Source organism: Mesoplodon densirostris, chromosome 6 (genome assembly GCF_025265405.1).
Source record: "Mesoplodon densirostris isolate mMesDen1 chromosome 6, mMesDen1 primary haplotype, whole genome shotgun sequence".
Taxonomy (NCBI): Eukaryota; Metazoa; Chordata; class Mammalia; order Artiodactyla; family Ziphiidae; genus Mesoplodon; species Mesoplodon densirostris.
In genome coordinates this window covers 107,623,169-107,646,703 of record NC_082666.1, presented here as the reverse complement: position 1 = coordinate 107,646,703, position 23,535 = coordinate 107,623,169, and the positions used below count along the sequence as shown (strand labels likewise).

Below are 23,535 nucleotides of genomic sequence, written 5' to 3'. Positions count from 1 at the left end.
TCACAAGGGATGCCTTTCTTCATCCTTCCAGGTGAGAAAGGCTCCCTGTTCCATGGCTCATAGTACCCTATCTATATTTACTACAATTAGTAATTCTTCTTTAGACTGCAGGCTCTAAGAACTATGGACAATGCTTGCTTTTCCACACCTTGTATTACCAGCACCTAATGCAGTGCCTGGGACCTAGTAGAAGTTCTATTAATATGTAATGATTGCTGAATGAATGAATGAATGAATGTGTTAGTAACAAGATAAATGCATAAATCGTATTTGTAAAGCACAATACAAAGTAATTTCATTAATATTCACCCACTTATTTGTACCTTTATACCCTTCTCTTCATTTATATATCTTAGAATTACTTTTATCAGCAGGGATACAGGATTTAATGATGAAATTTTGAGGAAATGTATTAGAAATATTTGTGAGTGAGTAAGCACTATGCCATGGTGAGAGAGAGAAAAAAATAAAAGCTATTGCTATATTCTTGACTCAAGTCATACTCAATATTATTTGTTACATATTATATTACACACACAAATGCATTCTCACTGGCATGGTATCACCTACATTATTATAATTTCCATTTCCTTCCCAATCCCTCTAAAGCCCGTACCTGACCCTTAGACTTATTAAATTGCATCGTTTTAAACCACTTCTCCAATTTGTCAAGGTCATATTACGGTCATGTTGAATTTTGATCTTGACAAAGTATTAATCAGTCTTATCAACTAAAGAGAACTGTAAATGACTAAATCCACATGCTTTTCTATCATCCTAGACTTGATGAAAATATTAAATAGCCTCTGGCCCAGGATTGACCTCTACATATAAAACTTCTGTCCACTTTGGTTGAGGAGGAACTATAAATGAGTTTCATTGTTCTACCTACTTTGTTTCCAATAAATAGGTCTCTGGTGCTGATCTATTTTTATAAATTTGTGAATGAATTCGATTTGTAACATTTTTATAATATTAATATTTAATGTCTGATTTCAAGTCGTGGATGAAAAAATGCTAACATCAATGAAAACTACTACTTGCCCAAATAGAGTAATAATAGTAAGAACAGGTAAAGTAGATTTAAAACCTACTGTCATGTTTATTTACTTTCCTGAATTGTTCCCACTGTGCCACTTCCTTACTTTCTGAATATGACAGGTTCATGCATGACGTCCTCCTCTAGATGCTGTGCCATTAAGAAATCTCACTGATTATAATAGGTGATCATCTATGATGGATAATAAATATGCTTGTGCATTTTCAATCACAAATGCATGTCTTGCACACTGAAATGATTTTACTTGTTGCTTGATCACGGGGACTTCTTCCTCTGAATAAATAAGACTTGACTTTGCCTCTTTATGCAGTCATCTGTTCACAGTTCTGCCTCTCTCCAGTAGACTGTGTCTCCTTAAAGACAAATGAATATTCATTCATCTTTGATCCCCTTTGCTTAGCATGCATAGTAACTGTTCAACAAATATTTGTTTAATAAGTTAAACACCAATATGCCGTGAAGTAGGAAAATCTGGAGATGTGAGTGGTCAAGATGGGGGGTGTGATTAAAGGACCCCTCTGAATTCTAAGAACAACATACTTAGGAGGGAATGCATGAATAATCAACGGGGCTGACTACTTGACAACTAGTATGTATTCAACTTTCAAATTCTATATTATAAGCATCCCTGAGTGTAATTTGAAATGGATAGACAGGAATTTTTATTTTATTTTTTCTAATGAGGAAGCAGTGTAGGTCTCTATTCTCATGGCCTCTGTTGCTTCCTATGAATATTTCTCCAATATCTCGACATAATCATTTTCAGGAAGCCAAGAGAGTCCAAAAGAAAATGACAAACAACAGAAATTGCTTTCATTTTCTAGTGTTTGGAAAAACATAAAAATAGGTTTAAGTTTTTCAAACATACTTAGATTTCATGAGATTTTACTTGGTTTATAATCAATATGATAAGATGCATATATATGTATATAGAATCATCATTCATTTTAAATTGGAAATAATGTGTATCCCCATGGCTGATCTGCAAACTGTCAATAATAAGAACCAAGCTTATGTCCTCCTAAGTCTTTTGTAGCCCCATTTTAACACATTTTCTGAAAGTTATTTCACTTCAACCACTCTAGATACTTTCTAAAAAAACAATAGATGACTTTTTAAAATTTTCCTTTCAAAATGAAAATATTAAAATATGCTACAAATGGGTGCAATAATGGAAGCTACAACTTACCATGTAAGTTTGTTTGTAATTGAGCAAAATATGTTCCAATAATTTTTGCATTGTATTTGCCTTTCTCTCTGTAATTACTAACCCTTTTTCTTTCACTATGGAATGTGAATTTTGATTTCTCATCTTCAAATTTGCCTTTAAATACATTTCTACCCTTATTTTTCTTCCATCTGGAAGCTAAGTTTTCAAGAGAAAATTTGTTGCCACAAATATTGAATGTCTTCATATTAGGAATAATTCTAATGCAACTACTTTGTACTTGGAAATGTGCCACTGTGTTTAGGAAGGCTAAACACATACTTTTGGGTAAGTTCAAAAAAGATTACTCCAATGATTCAACCAAGTATATTTCAAGCATATTGATAAGAAATTTCAAACTAATTGTGTGTGATAGCCATCAATTAAAGACGTAAAATGAATGCCTGCTATTTTAAAACATAGTTAAGCCAAGGAAAAGCTGTGCATAACTAGCATGTTCTGTAAAGATAATTGGCTCACTAACTAAATTCTAACAGCCCATTCACATTTCTAGATTTTAATTGAAGAATGGATGGAAATAGTAAGGTGAGCTCATTGCCCAATACACATAAGCATGTGACAATTTTAATTTCTGCAGAGATGCCCATATTGTATGAAATCTTATTAATATTGTGATGGAATACAGTGAATCATGCTGTGAAAGAAGCACATATTTGTTGTACATGTGTTCACACACACACACACACAAACACACAGATACACACACATTTCTTTTCTCTCCTCTCTATTCTCATTTCAGTCCCATTTTTCCTCTTCTTAGATAACTGGTATCATGAATTGAACATAAATACTTTGAATCCATGCTTGAACTTTTTACTATATGCAAATAAATCCATGAAAAACACATGATTGCTTTGAGTTTTAAAAATCTGTATACATGTCATCATGCCAAATATGTAATCTTAAAAATCATTTATCATGTATGTAATTAATTATTTCGAGTGAAGTATTGCATTGCATCTTAAAAATAGTTTATATATGTCTTTTGTAAGCAGCATAAACTGGAATTTTTAAATTTATTTTTATTGTCTCTGTGATCAAATGTATTGTGATTATTGATCTATTTCTCCTTTATTTTTCCATGTTTTATCCCTCCCGGTACTAACTTCGTTTAACACATTTTTCATTCTCTTTTTATGGTCTACCTTTTTATGAATCATATATGAAGTATTCATTTTTAGTGTTTTCTGAAAAATTTGACATATATTTCTAACTTGGAAAAAGTCTAAAACTAATTATCTCATCTTCCTCCTAAGCGGTTCATGGACCCCTCAAATTTTAAATCTGATCTCCAGTATTTCAGTATATTATCTAGTGTTTTAGTTTTACTTTGTACATACCCCCATTGGCTATTATTTTTTACACTCAACCGTTATTCAGATTCATTCCAACATTACAAATTTCTTTGCTGGTCACTGTTCAGTGCACCTTCCTACTTCTTTTTATGCTTATTTTCTTTCTTACTGAAGAACATTCTTTGTACAATGGTCTGCCTAAAACACATGAGAATTATGTGAGAACTTTTTAAAGCTCCCATTACTGAAACACCGCCTAGATCCCTTTGGTTAAAAAAAAAAAAATCTCCAAGTATTGGCTTCAGGCATCAGAATATTTTTTAATGCCTTCAGACAATTCCAATAGCTGCTGCTACTGCTTTAGTCATTTTGTTGTTGTTGTTGTTACAGTTTGTGGGTGGTAATTCCTCTTTGTCTATGAATGAAAATTTCTTTACTTCTTGTTCTTGAGTAGTTTTTTAAAATGAGGTGTAGAATTTTAATTTGGACAGCTATATGTGCTCAGTACTTTGAAGATATTATTCTATTGTTTTCCAGCATCTACCTGTTTTCTGATAAGACAACAGCATCTACCTGTTTTCTGATAAGACAACAGATATTTAAAGCCAGCCCTCAAAAACAAGGCTTATTATTTCCAGGGCCCCCTTGAATTTCTTGGTTTCAACTCCTCCTCACTATTCTAATGTTGAATTTGTTTTTTCTCCTTAAATTCTGAGACTGGGGATCCCCCCCATTTTTTGTAAGCTTGTTCATTTTCTTTTTATGTGTTGCTACATGTAAAAGCAACATATAAAAGAAAACACAAGTATAACAAACTGTGTGTTCATATTGCAAGAAAGGATTCTCAATATCAGTTCAGCCTATCCTATTGACTGAAAGCATTTACCTTGTTTCTTTTACAACTAACTTGAATATTATGAGTCTTACATCTAACATACAGTACTCTTCACCCTTCTTGGAACGTCTATGCTCAATAAGGACATTAGTTGATTTGTCACTAATATTGCTTTCCCTACATGTGAGTGCATTCAGAGTTCTATCCTGTCCCATATACATAGCATAATCTTATATTTTGTATCTAACTGGCATCAGTTTTCCTTTTTTTTTTTTTCGATTTACTTTTAAGGTTTACTTTTAGCAGGACTGTACTGAAACACTCTTACACCTTAATAGATCTAATTGTCTGGACTTAAAATAATAGATTTCTCTATCACAGGGGCATTTGTCTGTACAGATACTGATTTCTGTTCTCTGCACATGTTTTCATGTTATATGCCCAGTGTAATATGAAGCGAGTTAATTTATTGTGTTGCATATAGTAAAGAATCCAGCAGAATAATGTTATTTAGGGTTTTTTTCATTATTTCTATGAATAACAACAACATCAACAATAATAGTAATAGAAAAGATAATTTCTACCTATAGCAAGTCTCAGTTTTTTCTTAAATGCAGTAGAAGGCCCTTCACACTCTATTTGTCAGCTTGGCTTCAGGTTTTCATATTGTTGGCTAGAAGACAGATAAAGGGGATTATGGACAGAACTGAGCCTGGTTTCTGCTAATCTCCAACTTGAATTCTTTCAAGGGTTGCAAAATATGATTCAAGTATTTCACAGGCCTTTATAACCTTTGTCATCTGTCTGGTATATGTGCCATCATGGGTGGATTTGGAACTGACATTTTATATCTCTGATCTCAACTGTATAAATATTTGTTTAGACTGACTATCAACATAGAACACAGACATTCTCTTCTGATGTATGGATGATAGAATAGTCCTTAACTGGGCCCCTAAGGATGGGGCAGGCACAAACTAACAGAGGGCAATGAGGCAAATTTTCAATGAACTCAGATTTTATATTTTCCTTTAGGTAAAAGAGTGGTTGCTTCTATACCAAAAAACTATTTCTTATAATTTGGGTTACATTAAAAATATCTCATATATACAACCATTTGTCTGAATCTATAATAGTGACTTGGTTTTCTCAAATACATTATATATGGAGTCCTTTAGACTGGAATTAAATTAATCATGGTTTTTTTTTTTTTTTCTATAGACTTCCCAGCTATTTTCCCCTAGGAAAACTCTCTTAAATAATCAAGAGAAATATTTTAGGCAACATTATGTAAATCATCACCCTTATTAGATGAATTAATATTCTTGAAGTTATAGCTCATTTCATGGAAATCAGATTAACCTGATGTTATGGGCATTGTCATTTATCAGTAAGTTATTTGTTAATATGCTCAGTATGTGACATAAAATATGTAACTTTAATAAGAGAATGGATCACCTCAAATAATTTAGCAAATCTTGAAAATGATAAGGATTAAAATTGTGGATGTATAAAGGACACAGAAGCTTGTGAAAAATCCCCCAATATTAGTGAATACTGAGGAATTAAGGATGATGCTATGAGAAAATTTTTATAATGTGAAATTTATTAAGTTAAATAAAATATTGTGCTTTTGAGATTAGAATGACTTGGTTTTGTTCTAATGATACTGATGCTAGACAGTGGTTGTATTTTGCAGAAGTTTTATGGGAGCAAAATAAAAACTTGATAATGTGATATAAATTTGGTCCCCCAAGGCGATTTTTATTGTTATTTCTATTGGTGTTGTTAATGAGAGAAATTTCTGTGAGCTATTAGAAAAAAAAATGTGGATATCAATATCTAATCAAAAAGAAGGACAAAATCATGGATAATTAGAGAATATATATAACCAGTAAGTTAAAAATATACTCACATGCTAAGGAAGCACAGTGGTGGAAGTTTTGCTCATCATAAAGCTTTAACAGTGAGTAGAAGGTATCTTGGTGTCTTGGGTGTGGGAAGATATGCTAACAACCAGTGATAGATCCGTTGTAAAATTTGGAACTGTTTCTTTGGTATTAAATTTCACTTAAGACCTGTGCTTCTGGACAGGATGGAGTAATAGGAACTGGATTTACTCTCCTGGCTTAAACTGCTAAAAGTAAAAAAATATATATATTAAACAATACTTTTAGACATTGAACAACAAACAGCACAAGACAACGGTTGTATAAAGCTGTTAATTATAATGATAACCCATAAAAACCAGTGGCATAATGTTTTGTGTAATACAGTTAAATGTTGGTGTTTGAACAAGTCCCTGGTCACCTGTGAAAAATAAAGGTGGATTCTCTTTTCATACTTATTAACAAAATGAATTTCATAGGGATGCAGTATTTAAATATGTTAAAATACTACAATTACTAGAAGAAAACATTTTTGTTTTATTTAATAAAAGTTAATTTTTAAAATTTTTTATATTTTTATGTGTTGCATTTATTGCTTTAAGATTATACAAATATGTTTTGATATAATTTAATACATGCAGCATCAACTAGAGTATTCAGTACACAGAGTATTCAATGGGTATAGGCTTAGTAGTGGGACCAAATTAGCCCTAGACTAAATTGTTTCACTTGCAGCCTAATAAGGCTTACAAGGAAGCCTCAAAATGATCAAACTATTTCTTAACTACCTCTTTGAGCAAAGTTACAAATATTTAAAAAAATACAAATACGCCCTGCAACCAGTCAAGTAAAATTCACAATATCTGACATGCAATCTAGAATTACTAGGGATGCAAAGACGAAGGAAAATATAACCCATAACAAGGAGAAAAATTAATTAATGAAAACAGACTGAAAAATGGTACAATCAGTAAACAAAGACATTCAAACAGTTATTATAACTAATTTTCATAGGTTCAAAAAGTTTAAAGGAAAGCGTCAACACCTTAAATAGACATACAGAGGATATAAAAATAACCCAAATTGAGTTCCTAGAGATGAAAAATATAGTTCCTGAGATGAAAAATAAACTGGATGGGATTAAAAGAGATGAGGCAATGCAGAAGCAAAGATTGACCTCCCTGCAAAAGCAAAATTTTGTTATTATAATCTGTCCCACTGAGTAGTCCAAATATAAAGTCTGAAATGCAAAATGCCAGCTTGGTCATCTTTTTCCATTTCAAGTTTGCTTTACCCTTTCTGGTTTGTGCTTCCAAAAATAATTAAAGTATAAAATTATGAAAATTGTATTCAATGGTATTAAAATTAAGCATCTATCCATTTTATGGATTGCCCTGCATAATGCAAATATCTAAAATCTAAATATTATGTGTATATATACATATATGTATACATACATATATGGATATATATCTCACTAGCAGAATGAAAAGAAAATATGAAAGTACAACACAAGTTGTGGAGGAATATAGTAAAGGAAAGTAAAATGATAGTATTTTTGTTTTTAGATATAGTTGCCCTACGCAGTGGAAAAAGGATATACGGATTAGCATATTTTATTTTCTGAGAAGCATGAATCCATTTAAAAGATGAAAGGGCAGATGAATTTAAAGAATCATTAATTTAAATACATAATCAGTCTTCAATTTTTTTGTTACTGACAACATCCCCTTTAAGATTTTCAAAATGCTGAAAGGTGGGATTCCAAGATTTTTAGTTGCTATAGAAGCAATTATTAGCAAATCCTTTCTTCTAATCTCATTACAGAAAATAGTGCCCTTTGTGCCCAGAGAACTCCCATTAGAACAGATAGCTAGTGGGAAGCAGCCACATAGCACAGGGAGATCAGCTGGGTGCTTTGTGACCACCTAGAGGGGTGGGATAGGGAGGGTGGGAGGGAGGGAGACGCAAGAGGGAAGTGATATGGGAACATGTGTATATGTATAACTGATTCACTTTGTTATAAAGCAGAAACTAACACACCATTGTAAAGCAAGTATACTCCAATAAAGATGTTAAAAAAAAAAAAAAAAAAGGAACTGCATTTCGGAGCATCTCAGAACATAGGGTGTACCACTCTGGAGCTATCCTACATTTCCTGTGTCTGATTAAATATTGTGTATATATGCTATGTATTTATATCTCCATCTAAATATACATCTGTATCTCCTAAAATACTCTCTCACATATAATGAAGTCACGGTTTCCAGATAGTTGTTCTGGTAGTCATTAGACAAAATATAGTCTCATTTATTTAAAAAATGTGAAATGAGAGAAATGTATGAAAAACTTGATCCATCTTCTGACTGAATTTGTGGTATTGGTACCTTCAGAAGAGGAAATAATTAATTTATTGTAAATTATTTTATTCCTCATTTATTAGAGAGGAAATTTATAAACTGAAACTGTTAGGGCTTAAAGGGTTTTTTTCCAGAAGATAATATCTGTGGTTCTCACCTTACACTGAGCAGTATATCACTAGTAAACAATCAGAGAAATATGTACATTATTAAGTTATTTTATTTTCACCTGGCTTTTTAATACTATCATCTGATATACATCATATTAATTGACACTGCAATTTCTTCCTTGATTTGTATATTTTTTTCTACAAACACTTTGCATTCCAACTTCCACGTATCTGATTTACTCATCCCTGTGATGGTCTTCATCTTCAGACATCTTGCTGTCTGGGCTGTTCAACCCTGTGACAGTAAAAGCACACTCACTAGGGACTAGGAGTTTGAGAAGGACTTAGAAAATTGTTTGGAACCTGAAAAAAATGGCTCCAGAATATGAAAACAAATCTGCAAAATGGAGATCAAAACTTGTGTAATTAATATTTTCAACTAATATTACTACAACAGCAATGTTACTCAGCTTTCATATAGTTATCTATAAATTATATTGGATATGTGACTTGGGCACATTTTAATGCATTTGATAACATTTAGGGTAAAGCTTCTAAAAGGGCAATTGCCTAGGACTGAGGAAGGTTTAAAAATGGCCCTGCACAGAATGAACTAGAAGTGACTTCAATGGGAGGCTGAGGCAGAGATGCTGGACCCGGAGAGTGACAGAGCAGGCGTACATTGGAGAGACCTTTCCTATATAGGAGAGCCAAGAATGTGTTACTTATTGAGGGGGGAGCATGAAGGTAGTGGACCCTATAATGAGAATCCTAGGATTGCTCCTAGATTTCTAACTTGGATAAATGACAGGACAGTACTCTTTGGTGAATACTAAAGGAACAGCAACAGCAGCAAAAGTCTAAGAATGGAACTTTAACATATCACAATGCCACCTTTAAAGTAAATGTGGCATTCTTCCCTTTTTGAATGAATGAAAATACATTAATTAAAGACATACACGGGCTTCCCTGGTGGCGCAGTGGTTGAGAGTCCGCCTGCCGATGCAGGGGACACGGGTTCGTGCCCCGGTTTGGGAAGATCCCACATGCCGCGGAGCGGCTGGGTCCGTGCGCCGTGGCCGCTGAGCCTGCGCATCCGGAGCCTGTGCTCCGCAACGGGAGAGGCCACAACAGTGAGAAGCCCGCGTACCACAAAAAAAAAAAAAAAAAAAAAAAAAAAAGACATACACATTCACACACCTGCTAATATCTGCTCTTCTGCAATCGTGTTTTCTGTATAGTGTCTAAACATCTATTCCAGTTGAAGTAGTGCTTAAACACTTCAATATGCCTCTTTTCAGCCAAAAAGAAAAACTGTCTATGACTGTTTCAACATATTTTAAATATATGTATAATCATTGCCAACTTGTCTGCTTTGCAGATTCTAGTTTCCTATACAATATTTAATATCTCCCTTTATTGAAAATGTCATTGCTCAGTATTATGATTGTTTTTCATTTTTATGTCTGAATATTAGAATTATTGATTAATCTCTTTATTAATGGAATAATCTCAGCACAATGTTAAATACACTTCTTCTCTACCATTATTATATGTTATTTTAAAGATTTTCCATACAGTTACTTTAAATGGGATTTTCAGAGTTTTCAGGCTTTTTGAAGTCAGTAGGATAGGCTCCAGTGAGTAAAAGAAATGCTGAAGAACAACAATATGAATTAAACAAATTTTAGTTAAGAAAGCACTAATCTAGTCATTGAGAAATGTATACTAATATTTACATAGTATGTATATATAAATCAATAGTTTCTAAATGAGATAATCTACTGAACAGAATATCTTAAAATATGAATGAAAAGATGTTGTAAAATCTCTATATGATTAAAGTACAAAAATTTTTATAAGCTTGGAATATAAATAATAAGTGCATTTTTGTCTGGGAGACAAGTTGTTATCTGGGAAACCTCAAGACATTTTGTAGATTATTGAAATCACTTTACTATCAATCTTGAGCATTTCTCCTATCAACTTTATAATTAGTATTGGAAATTACCATGATGACTCTATTTCACTATCAGGAACACTGAAGAAACTATTTAAAGTGCCAAACATTGGTTTTAACAAATAAAAAACAATTCATCTGAAGAAGATGTTACAATGAGCTGAGGAATTAAAAGATCTCAAAGTAGAGAAATTTCACTGACTGCAGTATAAACAACTTGAGGGTAGAGAGTGTCTGTTTTTCCTGTTTGCCCTCCAAATTTGGGAACAGTTTTATATGCACGGTGCAGGGTAATAAGCAAATGTTTAACAAATGAAAAGTACTGAATTCATTACCTTGTGGTACAAATTAGGATTTCTTTTGTACTGTAACTAGAAGATTTTAACTTCAGCATTATGAATTATTAATGTCTTTATCTGATTCCCAGTTCTGTGTCAACCAAACTGATTTGAGTGATAATTAGAGGACTTCATGTTTATCCTGTCTTCTAGGATTTCACTTTTGCATATCTGTTAATTCATAATTTTGACATTTTTATAGCACAACCAAAGACTATAAAAACACACAGAGCAAGCACTTGCCAAAGAACTCTAAATAAAACACATCTCAGATATGAAATTAGATCCATGCTTGGTTATACTTCTAAGTGCTTCATCTAAAGAGAGACGTGCAACACTGCTGCATGAATTAGTCACCTAGGGTGACTTTTAAACCTACCAACAGCTGGCCCCTCTATCATATCTGATTTTATTCAATAGTCTAAGTGATAATAATTTTTTGATCAAGAACTTTATTTTACTGGTTGTAAAGGTGGGCACATGCACACGCACACAATCCCCAGTGCTTTTAAAAATTGTGGGACAGAATTAATCATAACTATTGAGTTTAAATGCCATTTATCAACTTATTAAAGTGCAAGCATGCAGGGAAAATAAGCTAAAGACAAGACTTTCGTTTTTCAATTTATTTTTTAAAAGTCTTGTAGAAATCTTTATGAAATTAACACAAAATGGTGGTACCAAAAATCTTTTTGCTTTGTTTATTCCCTAGTCTGTGGCAATGTAAAGAGTGGAAGTTAACCCGGAATTTAAGTTAAGGAAAGCTATATTGTATTAAGTTTAGCCAAAATTCTCTAACTTGCCATATTTTTTCAAATAAATAAACTTTCTATTCTCTTCCCTCTCTCCTCATCTCCCTTAAGGTATGTCAACTCTAACCCCGCCCCCCCATACACACACCCTGTTGCCTCTGATATTATCTCCTCTACTAGAGGCGCTTTTGTACTTATTGCTACACGACAGTTCAACAATAAAATGTGATAAATGCAGGCAAAGGTGTTTCAAGAAAGAAGGTAAATGTCCTTACACATTTTCAACATAGAAACAAAAAGTTTACAAAACAGCAAAATTTAAAAAAAAATAGTTATAGATAAAGTTTGCAGATAATGTTGTCATCCCTCTTAAAAGAAGAGGGATAAGGCACAGAAGAAATGTAGTGTTGAGGACAATGAAAATCAGCAGTTATTGCAATCTATTTATGCTGCATTCAATGGATTTAGAAGACAGAGGCTTGAGTGCTGTCGTTATTACTTGTTTGCCATTAGATGGTGGGCAAAATATTTAATTTCATTGGGTTTCTCTTTCTATGCCTCTAAAATGTAGATTCCCAGGCTAAGAAAATATTTCAAATCTTTTCTAGGTCTAAAAGTCACAGACCTTAGTGTACCCTTTATAAAGGCCACATTTTCACAAAAGATAGCATTCTTGTAAAACACCTTTATAGAAAGAAAAAGCTATATTTAGAAAGCCCACTCAGTGTCCAGGGTTTTCTGAAGTCGTACTGCTGTTTGTAACCAGGTGTAGGCCAGTAGGACAACACATTTGCTTTAATAACTGTCCAGATTTCTTGGAGTTAAAGGTAAGTTTTTCATTATTCTAAGTGTTGACCTAAGAAATTATTGAAAATAAGAATTGTTCTAATTTACTTCTTGAATTGCCCAGTTCTTACATGGCCTGACATGAAAGGCGATTTAAAAGATTGCATTTAAGTTTGGACATATAGCCTTCATCCTGCTGTTTCATCACAGACCTCTTACAAGATAAACACGTGCAACCATTTTGAGTTTCTGAATGGGAGTGCTCCTTATAGTATTTTCCCCTTATAAATTTCTTGCCAACTTACTCCAATTTGAATGCAGGTAGAAATTTATAAATTTCTCCAAGAACTTATTTTTATTTTTATGAATCTTACTGATTTTGTGTTAATACTGAGGACTTTATCAAATTCATAGACATTTGATAGAATAAAAAGCAAAAGCATAATTCAGAAAAATCCAAAAACCTCAAATAGAAAATAAGATGCTATGTTGTTAGTAACAGAAATTAGCACAAATAGACTGAAAAACTGACCACCATTGTAAACTGAGCTTTTAACTATGGCAGTCGCCAGGAAAAGGAGGGTTACTCCTCTTTTTTTGCCTTCTTTTAACAATCTCGAAAATTAAAGAAAGATTGAAATGACAATAAAAATAATTTATTTCCCAAACCATTTGAGAGTAGTTGCTAACACAATGCAATGTCTCCCCCAAATCCTCTAGTATTTCCTACAAACACATATCCAAATATAATCATGAAAATAAGGAAATTAACACTGACACATGACCACAGAGCTACTAATCCTCAGACCCCTTTCAAGTTTTGTCAATTATCCCCATCATGTCCTTCATAATAAAAGGATCAGCCCAGTGTCACATGTTGCATCTAGTTGTCCTGTCTCTTTAGTTTTTTAATCTGGAAAATTTTCTCAGGCTTCCCTTGAATCTCATGAACTAGAAAGTTTTAAAGAATATGGATCAGTTATTTTGTAGGATTTAGCTGTTCGTATTTGTCTCATGATTATTCAGGATATGTGTAGTTGGCAGGAATAACACAGTGGTGAAGCTCTGTTCTTCTCACTGCTTCCTATCAAACAATTTTGGCAAACTTTTAACCTGTAACCTTACTGGAATATCATGTTACTCATTTGATTAAGGTGTATCACCCAGTCTTCTCCATTGTAAAGTTATTTTTTTCTCCTTCATTATTAATAATTTTTGTGGTAAGGCACTTTGTAATTATGTAAATATCCTGTTCCTCATCAAACATAATTTACTCAATTTAATTATTTAAATCAGTATGAACTCATAATAGACTCCTATTTTATTCAATTGACTATAATACGTTTCTGCCATTATTTATTTTGAGGCTGAGATTGTTCAAGATTTGTCCAGTGGAAACCCCTTCAGTTTGGCTTCTATATCCTTTGATGTTTCCCAATTATTCTGTGATATCGCCCTTCTTTTTTTTTTTTAACATCTTTATTGGAGTATACTTGTTTTACAATGGTGTGTTAGTTTCTGCTTTATAACAAAGTGAATCAGTTATACATGTATCCTCATATCTCTTCCCTCTTGAATCGCTCTCCTTCCCACCGTCCCAATCCCACCCCTCTAGGTCACAAAGCACCGAACTGATCTCCCTGTGCTATGCGGCTGCTTCCCACTAGCTATCTATTTTACGTTTGCTAGTGTATATATGTCCATGCCACTCTCTCACTTTGTCACAGCTTATCCTTCCCCATCCCCATATCCTTAAGTCCATTCTCTAGTAGGTCTGTGTCTTTATTCCCGTCTTACCCCTAGGTTCCTCATGACATTTTTTTTTTTTAGATTCCATATATATGTGTTAGCATACGGTATTTGTCTTTCTCTTTCTGACTTACTTCACTCTGTATGACAGACTCTAGGTCCATCCACCTCACTACAAATAACTCAATTTCGCTTCTTTTTATGGCTGATCCCTTACTTCTTGAAACAATAATATGTTCTAGGGTTATCTTATATTTTCCCTGTAGTGGTTCTAGAATCAGCCATTTCTGCAAAGAGCTTTAGTTCCTTCAGTTGGAGAGCTGTATTTAGAAACCAAGATCTGGACACTAGGTGTATTCATTGCTCTTGGGAAGCAGTGGTCCCAGGTACTCTCAATAGGCAGAGCTAGGGGATTTATGTACATATATACATACACACATATGCAAACACATATTCATAACCATTTACACATATTCACAAACACATTCATAAACATATGCATACATATAGTCTAGGTTTTTTCTATAATGTCTCTATACTGAAAATCATGTGTTCACATTAACATCCTCCATTCCCTTTCAACACCCTTTCATTCTAGTTTTTGCCCTTTTCATATTTTAACTCCCTCCACAGATATTAAAATAACACTGATTACCATATTCTTAATATCCTTAATTATCTGATCAATCTTCCTGTATTTAAGTAAATTCTTGTAGCTGCCACTTTCCCATCCACACATTTTCTCCACCTGGCACGGGTTAGGACAGTCTGTACAGAGTGGTTGCCAAGGCCACTTCCTCATGTGGATGCCCTTTCACACGAATCAGACTTCAGCAGTCAACTCCAGGCTCCCTTATGCAGACATCCTCTCCCCTTTCTCAGACTCTGAGACCCAATGCCAAGTCATTTGGTTCCTTGAATGCCCACCTCCCCCATGCTGACAAAGGGTTATTTTACCTCACTTAATGGACTAATTTGTTCAAGAAGGGAAGGGATCACAACACTATAAAGCAGTTATACTCCAATAAAGATATATAAAAAAAGGGAAGGGACAAGGAAGGGGATGAAGAAAGGGAGGTGGACAGGGATGAACAGGTATCTTTCCTTTCTAAACAATATTTGAAGAGGCCCTTCATTTAGAAGTTGCAAAGACATTATGAAGTATCAGCTGAAGAACTGAAACAATGACATATATTTACACATCTGTATCCCTACATCTATGACACACAATGTACACCTAATTTTATAGCAACCAAAATATAATTTAACAAAACTTATGATGCTTAGCCATACACTTTAATACTCAGCAACTTAAAAAAATGTGCAGTGCCATTTGGCTGTTAACTATCATCCATTTATATGAATGGATTTGTAAAACTCCTAGCCAAGAGTGCTTGGGATAGCGTCTCTACTGATCCTTACTGGATCCTCTTCTTCTTTTGTCACTCTTTTCAGTCATTTGTTGATTCTCGATTGTATCTCATTGGTGACTTGCATGACCATTGGTAATCATATCTGGGCAAATACCCCAGCTTGGTGTCTCTCAAAGGGCTGACTGAAAACCACCTGCAACAGAATCGACTGTGGTACTACATAAAATTCAGGTCCACAGGCCCTGTTCTGATTTCCTGCTCAGAAGCTCTTTAGAGAGTAATGAGTATTTGGAAAATACCTTAGCTAATTCTCACACATTAACACTGAAACCATGGTGGAGTTTGCATGTCTACAATTCCTCAAAGTTCACGGTTTAAAACACATAGGTCTCACCAACTACAGTTCTTTTATTTTAGCTTCATCAATTCACATTTGTTATTTAACCAACTTGGAAATTGCCAGATGTGTGAATAGCTGCCAAAGTAAAATGTATCTATCTTTTGCAAAAATGTCTGCTACCAAATGTCTCTACAAAATGAAATGTAAATACCTTCTAAGATCTTGCTTGGAGGAATCTTACAGATTTTTTAAATCTTCCAGGTTTTAGGGAATAGCAAGTGCAAAGGCCCTGATGTTGGGAAAGCCACTGCAGAAAGAAAATCTGGATGTGTGTGTGAGAGAATAGTAGTAGTAAACGAGCTTGGAGAGTAGGGCAGAAGAGATACTGAATAAAGCATGTGGGACAGGTAAAAAGTTTAATTTTTATTCTAAAGTGATGGGAACAGGTTTTGGGAAATAATGTGATATGATTCATGTTTTTTTGTGATTATTCTGGCTATTGTATTGGTTATAGACTATAGGGATTGGGGCAAGAGGGGAGGAAGCAAGGAGGTTGTGGAAGAGGCTGCCTATTGCATTAGATGAGGCAAGCAATGATGGCTTGGAGTAAGTAAAGACGGCAAGAGTAAGGTGAGAGGTAGGTGGATTCAGGATGTATTTTCAAGTTAGACTGGCAAGAATTTCTGATGGACTGGACACAGGAATTGTGGGAAAGTGAGAGTTTAAGGATGAATCTAACATTTTTGGCCTGAGCAACTGGATGAGTTATGGAGCCAGGAAAAACGGGAGTGCAATGGATGGATCAAAGCAAAATATTTAGTTTTATTCGCTAAGTTTGAAATGTCTATTATGCATAGATTGGAGATATTTAGTGGGAAACTGGAATTAGGAGTCTGGAGGTTAGGTGAGTGCTTAGGGCTAGAAGTACGAATTGGGGAATCATAAGCCATCTTCCCATTAAAGTAATGGGACTAGATTAAAACTCATGAGTAGTTAAGGTAGATGGAGAGTGAAGGGGGCCAGGAATGAGCCTTAGGGCATTCTAAAAGACGTTGAGGGATGGGAGGCATCACCAAGGGAGACTGCCAAGGAATGGTGAGTGAGGAGGGGAGAAATCTAGGAGAGGATGGTGTCCTGGTAGCCAGTGAAACAAAATATTCATTCTGGAAATGATGAGGTTCATTTCCCAAAGTTTCTTGAATTGATGATCATTTGAAACTTGGTATTTTAAAAAGAGCTTTAGCAAACAGAAAAGAGAATAATTTTCTATCATGAGTGATTGATTGCAGTAGCATGGGGAATGGAAAAGTTGTGAAAAGGGAATCAAGAATCTATGTAAAAGACAATTTTAAACAAAAGTATTCATTTAAAAAACAAGTACACAATATTTAGACATTATATTTTGTCTTTGTGTCAACAGCAGCTACAGCATGCTGTAAGTGAAAGATGAAGGATTACAGTTTAATATCAAATCAGGGAAAAAGGTGAAATAGTTGAATTCTTTGTAGCTTTTTTTTTTTTTTTTTTTTTTTTTGCGGTATGCGGGCCTCTCACTGTTGTGGCCTCCCCCGTTGCGGAGCACAGGCTCCGGACGCGCAGGCTCCGGACGCGCAGGCTCAGCGGCCATGGCTCACGGGCCCAGCCGCTCCGCGGCATATGGGATCCTCCCAGACCAGGGCACGAACCCGTATCCCCTGCATCGGCAGGCGGACTCTCAACCACTTGCGCCACCAGGGAAGCCCTCTTTGTAGATTTTTAATAGATTTCAAACCCCTATTGGTTTTGAATAATGTCATATTTCAAACATAATTTTCTAAATAATCATAACAATTTTAGAATCAGAATAAACCTTATATAACCTTATATAAAACTTATTTAAATGCACATATAGTTCATTTTTACGGGTAAAACTAGGACTCTGGTCTTCTGATTACCAGTACTATTTCTTATTGCAACACACTGTTTAAATGTATAGATGATTGAAAAAAAGAGCATACCAGTGATCTCTTAAATGTTTTACAAAATATTAAGTAATTACAATTAGGGGAAATAAAGCTCATGAGGATTAAATTACAGGAAGAGTTTATAAGAGGGCAAACAAGTAGGAGACGTTTTTCCACACAGATAAATATGAGGTTTTAGTAGACAATGACCAAAACTGCATTTATAAGGTCATGATACTAGCTAAATGAAATAAAGACAACCATCATGTAAATAACATATAATTTTGAAGGTGAATTTTGAATATGGAGACTGATACAGATTAACATCTGATTATAATAAAAATCAGACAGGCAGGGTAACAAGGTCTTCTTCATCCAATCACAGCTTATCAGGAATAAGGGAACCTCTTGATACTTTGGTATGTGCCATTTTAGGACAATGAACTTGGTACAAAGTGAACACCTGATACAAGAAATAGTTTAGAAACATAAATATGATTCAAGAAATTCATGGATGGTGAAAGCTATGTTGGATTATTTCAAAAAGTTAGGGATGACTTGGTTAAGTAACTTCTCTTTTTAATAACAGAATAACTGTCACATAAAAGATCTCCCTATGCCATTGACAAAGATAAAATCCCGGGACGCCATGGCTTCACAGTCTAATAGTCTAGAGATACAATGTCCAGTATAGTGTCCATTAGTCACAAGTGGCTATTAAATACTTGAAATGTGGGCAAGTTTGACTTAGGAACTGAAATTTTAATTTTATTGAACTTACATTTAAAAATTTAAAAACACATGTGACTAATGGCTGTAGTTTTTGACAGCACTAAGAACATTTCCATTATCATGGAAAGTTCTATTGACCAGAGCTGACCCATAACCTTTTTACTTAATTTTACATTTATTCCTCTTTGCTAAGAAAATCCTCTCTCTTACTAAAAAACAATATTAGCAAGATGGCTAGATATAAGCTCAAGATGCAAAAATCTATTGGATTTCTATAATCCAGGAACAAAGAGAGAGCTTAAAAATTATTTAAAATGGAAAAAAAAACTACCTAGGAATAAATCTAAATAAAAATGTGCAAGACATTTATGGAGAAAATGAAACCTTATTGAAAGACATTAAAGAAGTCTTAAATAAATGGAGAGGTACATCTTGTTTATGGATTGAAAAGACTCATCATAATGGTGTAAGTTTTCCCCAACTTAATTTATATAGTCAATACAATTACAAGAAAAATACTTAATAGAGGTTTTACAGGATTGCCAATTCTGAAATTTATGTGAATGGTCAAGAACAGCTCAGACACACCTAAAAAATCCATTCATTCCAAAATGGTCCTGGAAAACTTAATTATTCATAAGAAAACAAAGAAATTGGATAATACAGACAAGTCGATTGTAAGTGCATTAATGGCTTGAATAGAAAACAAAGATACACTAGAACTTTCAGAAGAAAATATACTATATCTGGGTAGCATTAAACTAGGGAAGGACATTTTAAGTAGAACAAAAAGACACTAAGCTAAAAGATAAATTTGATTTCATTAAAATTGAGAGCCGCTATTTATCACAAGACAACATTAAAAATGTTAGAAGGTATGAAATAACTTATTTGTGTCATATATAGCTGACCAAAGATTATTTGCTTGTATTTAAAAAACAATACAAATAAGTAAGAAAAAGATAAACAGTAGAAAAATGGACAAAAGATATTCTCTGGACTTCACAGAATAGGAAACATAGGCAACTGTTAAACAAATGAAAGGATTCTCAGCCTATCAGTAATTAGGGAAATACAAATTAAAATTGTTATGGACTGAATTGTGTTCCCTAAAATTCGTATGTTGATGCCCCATCTCCCAATGTGGCTGTTTGGAGACAGGGACTTTAAAAACATAAGTATGGTTAAATGAGGTCATAATGGTGGGGCCCTAACTGATATGACTGGTGTCCTTGTAAGAAGAGAAAGAGATAAGAGGGATGTATACACACAGAGAAAAGGCCATGTGAGGACATAGCAAGGCAGCAGTGGTCATCTGCAAGTCAAGGGCAGAGGCCTCAGGAGGACCCAAAACTGCCAACATCTTGAGCCTGGACTTCCAGCCTCCAGAACTGTGAGAAGATAAATCTCTTGTTTTTTAAGCCACTGAATCTGAGGTATTTTGCTAGGACAACCTGAGCAGACTAATACAAGGAACAAAAGACTAGAATGGCCATTCTAACTGGTGAAGCTATAGAGCAAAAGGGCTGAAAACTGATTCCATAACTTTGGAAAACATTTTGACATGAATTTTTAAAGTTGAATATTTGAATTCCCTACAACTCAGCAATTCTACTCTTAGTATGTCTACTCTTTTACTTATGTTAAATCTTGCACATGTGTACCAGGAAACATTAAAATAAATGTTCATGGAAGTACTGTCCGTAATAGGCCCCAAACAACCCAAATATCATTAATAGAATAATAAACACATTTTCTTGTATTTATACAAGAAAATATTATACAGTAGTACAAATGAATGAACACTAGTTAAAGTAAAGTGGATGAACCTTAGAAACATAATGTTGAGTAAAAAAAGCAAGCACAGAAGACTAAAGTATGATATCAATTTTATAAATCTCAATAATAAGCAAAATCAGATAAAAATTATGTGGATGTTCAACATAAAGCCAAGATCAGAGTGATTTCTTTGGTGAAAGCAGGAAGGTGGGATCAGGGTAGAGAACAGAGAGAAGACTCAGCAGTTTTGATTCTAGTTCTTAGTTTTGGTGGTGTGTTTGCAGGAGTTTTTATTATTTCTCATAACTTACATACAATTAAATATATTCTTTTGTATATTATCTAATAATATTTAAAAAATCAAAATCCATTATATACCAAAGATAACCCCTAGACATTAATTATAGAGAGTCCACTTTGAAACAACATACATAGTTACTCATAAATCTTCTGTAGTTGAAAGCTTTTAGCTATGAAATTCTTCCCCCTTCATAGGAGGACTTTATGTTCCATAATGAAGGAAAATTGTTCCTACTTTAGGACAATTTGCCTTCTTTATTTAAGTGATACTAGTCCTTTGGCTGCCTAGAAATTTTAAAAACAACTGATAACTACATCTACTGCCTGCAAGAGAATAAAGGAAAAGGAGCATAGGAGGCAATCTCATACATTATTGATAAACACAAAGACAATATTGGTACAAAGCTATTTCTCCATATAGCAACTCTGAATTTTATTAATACATATATATATATATATATATCAAACATTAATAAAAGAATAAAATCCAATATGAGTACATTTGCTCTTTTTTTGCAATTAGTTCCAGGATTCTATTTTAGATTATTACTTCATATCTGCGAGAGTTGGGTGTGTGTTTGTGTGTTTGGTTTTATGGAAGTTGCATTGTGCTAAATTTTACATTTCTTTCTAGAATTAAATGGCTTTTGTTATCCCTTGGGAATTCTGAAGATAGCAACAACAGATTACTACCTACCGGTGGAAAAGTATAAATAGCAATTTTAGCTGCTAGTGATTCTGAAATTGCCCTTAACTTTGTCCTTCTAAAAATGCTCCAAGAATTACGTTTTGCAAATCCACAGATTTACTATCCATATTCAAGTCATTTACGTGGACAAAGAATGTAGCCTGCGGTATCAGTACAAAGGATGTTATAGCCATCAAGCCATCAGCCACTGAAGCCACCCCCAATGCTGCACCCTGAGAGGATTCAGGATGGAGAAAACAGGATACTGGCCCTAGATAATTAAAGTGCATATCAAGGGAATGATTTCCATGAGACCACATTCTTGCATCTCACCATATATAGAAAAGTGCTAAATTTATTTAATTAAGATGTCTAGTTTCTTTAATTAACAGTAATCTTTTGATGTTCCAACTACCTGGGTGTTTTTTTTTTGCAAGAACCCCTAAATATCCTGTGCCCTCCCTTACCTCTTCAGAACAGTCCCTCAGAGCTATCTGAGAGGTTGTCTCCTGATTTAAGTCCTCAGTATGTCCTCCAAATAAAACATAATTCTCAACTTTTAGGTTGTGCATTTTTTTTCAGTCAACATTTAATTGTATGGCTCACGTAGGTACTATGCCTAGATGTAATGGGATGAGCTGTAAATTATTAAAACTAGATAAATTCTGTCAGCTCTACCACTAGCTGAGATCAGGCTTTCTTCTCTGGATACTTCTGTCATAGACCATGGTAGATATGGGGTCTGTGTTGGTCTTAAAATTATTCTTAGAATTGTGGGGACTCATTCATTCTTTCAGCAAATTTTATTGCTTATATTCTATGTGTCAGTTACAGTGCTGGGTCTTGAAATACAGAAGTCAACACACGAAAATACAAGGATAAAACACATTTTCTACCATATTAACTTTTTTCATTCATTAATTCATCCCTAAATCATTCAACACGCATCTTCTTATTGAATACTGATGAGGGGTCAAATGCTATGCTAAACACTGAGTATATAACTGCAAATGAGATGGATAGGCCCTGATTTTGATGTCACTACTATCGTTTGTCCTGCCATATAATGGCACAGCTTCATTATTCCCTTTACCCTAAGTTTTTATCACAAATTGCTAATGAAAATAAAACTGTTAGTGGAGTTTCAACATGCATAGGTAAATGAGAACACAGAACTCCCCTTTCGCATGCCCCATTCTTCTCCTTCTAACTCCCTATGTGAAGCCACTTTGTGCCAAGACCAAGAATTTGTGCCCCAATAAGAACCAAGCTGATTTCCTCACACTGACTGGAGCTATTACTCACTTAGAAGACATGATGCTTAACTTTGATAAGCAACTAGAAGACCATGGAGACAACCTATAAAAATGATTTGTATTGGGAGAAAATACTAAAAAGGGTTAATGTGCTGTTCCACATGTCTAACCTCCTGGGATTAAACCACAGGCACCAAGATCACCAAGTGTACTTGGCAACAATGAGCTAAAAATGAAAAAAAAAAGCATCATACTGTTATTGTATTCATTTTCCCCCAAGGCACTCTCTGATAAACACCACAACCTCTAAGGGAAATGAGAACAGCTTCCTTGTGGGGTAGGTTAGATATGCATCTTTTCCCAAGCAGTTATATCATATCCAGCTATCAGCACACCTTATTTAAGGTGATTGTAATGTATAAGATTAAATGTTCCTACCTGATTGGAAAACTTCTTGTCCTCAATTCATTGGCTATACTGGATTATTTTTCTTGGGTCAGACTTCCAGAATTCTACCAGAAATCGTTCCTTTGGGGAAACCAGGCCTTCCCAGAAACTCAGGAAACTGAAATGGAGACAGCAAGAGAGAAGGAAATTATTTGGACATATAGACCTCAATTGTTTGGTTTTAAGTAAACGTCAAAGCAAACATCTTCTAAATGGTATAATAACTTTAGGGAAATTCACGGTTTATAAGTTTGTGTACTCATAAACTGAACATATTATGATAAAAGTACAGGTTGCATTTTGTGTCTTCAACCC

At 34.2% G+C, this 23,535-nt stretch overlaps 1 long non-coding RNA gene across 1 annotated transcript; it reads right to left on the bottom strand.

Annotated features, from left to right (window-relative positions):
• Positions 1-1,021: 1,021 nt before the first annotated feature.
• LOC132492378 (uncharacterized) lies at positions 1,022-23,327 on the bottom strand. The gene is made up of 4 exons (XR_009532809.1): positions 23,212-23,327; positions 6,334-6,555; positions 5,003-5,091; positions 1,022-1,413 (listed from the first exon to the last, which is right to left on the bottom strand). It is a non-coding gene; the product is annotated as an uncharacterized LOC132492378 (long non-coding RNA).
• Between the last annotated feature and the right edge of the window lie 208 nt (positions 23,328-23,535).